This window comes from Gallus gallus, chromosome 4 (assembly GCF_016699485.2).
Source record: "Gallus gallus isolate bGalGal1 chromosome 4, bGalGal1.mat.broiler.GRCg7b, whole genome shotgun sequence".
In the NCBI taxonomy this organism is placed as follows: domain Eukaryota; kingdom Metazoa; phylum Chordata; class Aves; order Galliformes; family Phasianidae; genus Gallus; species Gallus gallus.
Window position 1 is genome coordinate 88056714 of NC_052535.1, and position 6048 is coordinate 88062761.

The following is a 6048-nucleotide window of genomic DNA, read 5'->3' on the forward strand; positions in this document are numbered from 1 at the left end:
GCCACCTCTCATCTCACAGGGTATCCCCGTTTTCCACCCCTCGTTTGTAAGAATCAGATGAGACATTATTCCATTGAGGACAATTCTTCCCACTGCGAGGGCATCTCGGGCAGCCCATAAACACAAACCCACCTACAGCTTCACTTCACCCCACAATGTGTGTTGGTCCCCAGGATGCTGTGAAGGTTACCCAGTGGCTGCAGCTTGAGCTCTGCTGGGCTATGACCCAAACCACAGCTGTGTGAAGTCAAACACGAACAGAAGCATAAATGTTTTTCAACAAAATATCCCGTGGAGATGCTGAAAAACAAACACATCCTGCTGTGCGAGCAGGCAAAGGAGAACTGGAACCGAACCGGGAGGCAAAATGGAAGTCAGCAACCGGTGGGGTGGCACGTAGCTCAGATTGCTTGCACCACTCAGGAGCCTATTGCAAAATTTCTGCAACAAAAATCTGCCTGTTGTCCATCTCACCCGGGCTGCTAAGAAGTCATTGAAAGACAACCAAAGCGAGGTGAAGAAATCATCACAGAGGATAACTGAGCCTGAAGCCATTTGTCCTGCCAACTTCGCCTGGTGACCTCTAATCCTTGAGTTGTATCAAACAGAAGCTAACCAGTCCTTGTCCTCCCCCAGACCACTTGTGACTTTCTGGACCACTCGTCAGTCCTCCCCCAATCATCTTTCCAAAACTAAAAGTGCTTACCTGGCTATTCCTCATGGGCATGTCGCTCCATGCCTTTGCTCTCCTCACTGCCCTTGTCTGGACATTCCTCCACTCCAGCCCCTATGTGATGGGGATGCTGTATCCTTGGTTGACATGGAGCTACTATGATATCTTCCTTCTGTCCTTTGTTCCATCATGAGAGTTCCAGACACCCCGCCTACTCCAGAGATGCTGAACTGGTGCCTGTGTTGGTTAAAATTATCAGTTGTTGGGTATGGCTTGGTCTCTTCAAGCCCCCATTCTATGCATACATACAATAAGCAACAACCCAAGAGTACTGAGCAGGGAATGCGTGGAGAAAGTGGGTCAGGTGGGAAAGAAGTGTGATTAAAGCTGAGCTGCAGTGAAACAGAACTAGAGCAAGATCTCAAGGACATGAAGAAGGGGCTTGGAGAGATACTGACAGTGCAGAGGAGGGCAGGAAACTGCTTGGGCTTGCAGAGGAGTTCAGGGATGTGTGCATGACCCTTGTGCTGAGCATCTATTATGAGCTCACAGCAACGAGGAGAGGCAGCTTCCTTATCCAAGGGGAGATGGGAAAACACCAGTGGCCAATTCCTGTGCTATTCGTCCTTGGGAAAGCCCCTCTGGATATCAGTGAGCTCCTCACTGATTCTTTGTGCCTCTGAATTTACAGAGTGCCAGTGTGCATCCCCCAAACCAATGTAGCATTTGTGGCAGCTGAAGGAATGGAGATGGTAACACCAGAGGAGAACAGGGCCCAGCAGCATCCATGGCAGAGCATCTCCTGGGACCATGACACAGCCCATTCTTGGCTCCCCCTCCTTCTGGGATGAGGATTGGGTACAGAGGTAAGGACAGGATTGTTCCCAGGGTGAATGTGATGTTTCTGTCCTCCATCACTTCCCCAGGTGCTCTCTGCTAATCTTTCCTGCTCACACCATAAGCCCTTTTGTCTTTCCCTCCCCACTGGGCTGGGTTGATGAAGCCAATTTGGGATCACATGTTGCTAAGCAACAATTATTATCCCTGACAACAGGAATAAATTGAGCTTCCCCCATCTCCAGCATTTTATCTGAATTTTATCTAGATTAGCATTTTTCGTGACATTCAGGCCTTGTAAGAAGGGCACTTGGTGGTGCTCAGCTTCATCTCCATCACTGTCCAAGCTTTTGTGTCAGGAGCAGGTCTTTACCACAGCAGGTCCCAAATCTCTATTCTAGTTCAGCAAAACTTAGAATCATAGAATCAGGGAACTGAATGAGTTGGAAGGGACCTTTAAAGGCCATCTGGTCCAACCCCTATGCAATGAACAGAGACACCCATAGCTCCATCAGGTGTTCACAGCCCCATCCAGCCTGAATTTGAATGTCTCCAGTGATGGAGCAACTCCCACCTCTCTGGACAAACGTATGGGGATGCAAATAACACTATCTACATGAAAGCAGTCAAACTGAGCCAAAAGTGAGCTCCTACAGACCTTTCATCAAGGGATCCTGGAGAGCTATTCACAGAAAGCACCTGCATTTGGTTGGAGGAATTTCCCTTCAGACATCAGTGCCTGCAGTGGCATGAGACTCAATGGGGCTGCCATAGATGTCTGGTGTACTTGTTACATGCTGTGGTGCCTGGGACATCCTATTGGGGTGGCACAGGCTCTGTAAAGATGGGTATGTGACTGCCACAGCAGCAGATGAAGAGAGGGATGTGAGACCCTGGTTACCTAAAACAGCACTGGCAAATGAACCATTGTCATTGAACCATAGAATCATTAAGGTTGGAAAAGACCTCTAAGATTCCCGAGTCCAACCCCAACCCATCCCACCATGCCCACTGACCACATCCCTCGGTGCCACATCACCATGGTTCTGGAACACCTTCATGTTTGGTGACTCCACCACTTCCCTTGGCAGCTGTGCCAGTGCCTGACAGCTCTTCTGTAGAAGAAATGTTCCCTAATATCCAACCTGAGCACAAAACAACAGGACAATGAAAGCTTGGGCTGTGCTTCCTCTGGCAGAGCATCCAAGATGCCAACTTAGCAGGTTTCAGAAAATGCCAGCTTCCTTTCCAAGACAACAGGCTTCACCCACGAAGGAAAGGAACGATAATAGCTCCTTTCTGTGGCAGCCCCAGCAAACAAAAGCCGTGTCAGAGCCCCTTCCAGCAAGGAGGCACAGAGGAACAAACTGCCCACGAAAATGCAAGGAATTTCCTGGCATGGCCAATCCTCCTAGTGTGATCCATGCTCACAAGCTAGAAATCTGAATCTCCACATTGCTTGCTAGGTCGGGATTTCAATTCACATATAAGCAGCAATTAGCCATCATTAAGCAGTGCTGTCAGGTGGTGAATCATGGAAAAGGCAGAGGATCAAATAGAGCCGTGTTCAGAAGACAGGAGGGGGTTTTCTAAGGGACTTTCCTTGTGATGGAGAAGAGAAGGTACCAAAGCAGTGGTTTTGTGGGCTATGAGAGGCTTTGTAGCGGAGAATAGAGCGGAAAAGCCACAGAGCTGGGAGAGATACCGCAGACTGCAGAGGATGGTAATAGCATTTCTGCACACAGAGCATCACTGCAGGCTTTTGGGAAGGTGAAATGAGTGCTGTTGTGTAACAGCAAGGAAAGCACAGGGACTCCAGAGAAGAGCACGAGGAGGAGCACGAGTTACGATGCGACACATCCTCCTTGACCTACCTGCAAGGACAGACTGCTCCTCAGCACGTTTTTTGGGCTAAAAATCAAAGTATTCAAGTGGGATTTCTGCAGGCGCATCCAGGACTTCCTGAAGGTTGCTGCAAAACATGGAGAACGGCCAAAACTGTCTCTTCCTGAGCAGAAAAGAGGATGCAGGCAATGCGTGAAATCCCCTTCCTTTGCCTGCTGTGGCCCGTAGCTAATGTGACCCAGCACTGTAAGGCAGCCCACAAGCTTTGCCAGGCCCCAAAGTGTTGAACCGAAGAGCCAGCACAGCCCTGACGCCGTGAATTCCCAACTTCCCCAAGGTTGTGATGATCACAGAATCACAGAATCATTAAGGTAGGAAAAGAGCTCTAAGATCACCAAGTCCAACCCCAACCCATCCCACCATGCCCACTGACCACGTCCCTCAGTGCCACACCTCCACAGTTCTTCCACACCTCCAGGGATGGTGAACCCACCACTTCCCTGGGCAGACAGTTCCAATGCATTGCCACTCTTTTGGAGAAGGAATGTTTTCTGATAACCAACCTGAACCTCCCCTGAAATCTCATCTCTTCTACCTGCTTCTTTTCAATGTTATTTTCTTTGATTTCCACTGGGAATTGTGGCAGGAGCCATCCTGATCCTACCAATCACAGCCATATCCTCTCGCACTCTGCACCCAACCATGCCTTGGATCAGGGCACCCACTTCATCATGAGGAAGGAAAGAACTAATTTTAGGCTCAATTGGATCAAGTAATGAAAAATGCAGCACCCCACTGAGGTAGTAATAGGGCTGAAACCCCCATTCCTGTAGGTGCTCGAGGCCAGGTTGGATGGGCAGCCTGAGCTGGTTAGAGGCAACCAGTTCATGGCAGGGGGGTTGGAACATGATGATCTTTAAGATCTCTTCCAACCTAAGCCATTCTATAATTCTATGAAAGGAAACTGAGGCACAGCTGAGCTCTACACCCCACCAAGGGCCCACAACCCAGCCTCACCTCCATCCAAAACACCCAAAAGCAATGGCACATCAAGCTTGGGAGCTTCCAGACTTGATCCTGCTGTGGATCCATGTTGGCATGCATGCGATGGCCCAAATGAAGGGTCTCCCTGCTGACCCCACTCTGCCTGGAGCTAAATGAGGATGCAGCCCCTCAAGCTAACAAACAGCTTGGCTGCAACCTGCAGATTGAGCCCAAACCCTATTAGGAACTATGAGAGAAAGACAGGCAGGCTCCAGAACGTACTCTCATCCGCTTCTACCCAAGAAAAAGGCATGAGAGGGATAGGATGTACCCTGATTGCACTGCCCTGAAAACAAACTGCTTATCCACTGTGGTTCCCTGCCCACCTCCCTGCACTGCCTTTGCTGCTTGTACTCTTGGCACAGCCCGACTGACCCGGGAGCTCGAGGACATTCTGAGGGCTGGGATGAGAAGCAGCCCTGTGTTGGGGCTGAATAGCAGAAAGGGACTGTGTGGGTTTCCCTTTCAGGGATGGCTGAGAAAAGGTTTTGTTGCGACTCTTGGTCAGCCCAGAAGCAACGGGGAGCCTTGAATTCTGATCTGTGTGCTTGTTTGTGCTGATCGCTTTTCATTATTTACCCTTTAGCCTCTGCAAGAGCTGAAGCAGCTCAGAGCTCTGCAGAAAGAGCTCCAGTGGTCCTGGCCATGAGGCTTTTTCATCTACAAGATCCAGGGAGCCCAAGTTCCCACTCACCCCTTCCAGGACCCTCCAGGACATGCAAGACACCACTGCTATGGGAATGACCCCAGAGATGGCCACATCATCCCGCAGCTTCCATGTCATCTTCCATTTCCCCCAGCTTCCCAGGAGCCATGGTGGGAAAGATACACTCCATCCCAGCCAGCCCTGACCTTATCCCACCAACTCATCATCTTCTCCTTGGGGCTGGCTGTTTCCCACACACCTCAACTCTCCAGATGTAACTGCTGTAACTCGCTCTGCCTTGGAAGGAGGACACAACACACTGGAAAAACACAGAAGTCATCAAAATTCATCTCTTTGTGAGGCCAGCACTGCGGGAAGCCACAGGTGCTGTGCTGGTAGACATCACAATCAGGTTCATTGCTCTGGTGCTTCAGACCTTGCATTCCTCCCCCCAGTCAGAAACCAGTGGGGACATCCCCTTTATTTCTGCTACTAAACTCTATCAGGTGCTTTGAAGTGACTAATTCCAGGTAAACAAGGAGTTCTGAGGTGGTTCTAATTGATGCCACGTGCCAGTCTCATCACGAGCAACTGCAGGACAGTGCATGGTGCACCACGAAGGAAGGAGAGTGGAAAGGAATGAATAAATATTATTTAAAGAGCATGAATAGAAACTAGAACCGCAGCCCTTGGTTAGGCTGTGAATTTAGATGTGATGTTTTTAAGTGGGATTTTAGTGCCTCATCATTGCAGGGGGGGAATGAATTAAAGGATGCAAGCCACTAGATAGAAAGCAGGATAAGCAAAACCAGTTTGTATGACAGAATAATGATTTATGAATAATTTAGCATGAGCACAGAAGTCCCAATTAAATTTGTAGATTTACAGAATCATAGAATGGCCTGGGTTGAAAAGGACCACAATGACCATCTGTTTTCAACCCCCCTGCTATGTGCAGGGTCACCAACCACCAGACCAGGCTGCCCAGAGCCACATCCAGCCT

At 49.5% G+C, this 6048-nt stretch overlaps 1 long non-coding RNA gene across 1 annotated transcript; it reads left to right on the forward strand.

Annotated features, from left to right (window-relative positions):
• The first annotated feature begins 838 nt into the window (after positions 1-838).
• On the forward strand, positions 839-5719 carry LOC121110621. Its single transcript, XR_005859398.2, has 3 exons — positions 839-939; positions 1365-1539; positions 4986-5719. It is a non-coding gene; the product is annotated as an uncharacterized LOC121110621 (long non-coding RNA).
• Positions 5720-6048: the final 329 nt, after the last annotated feature.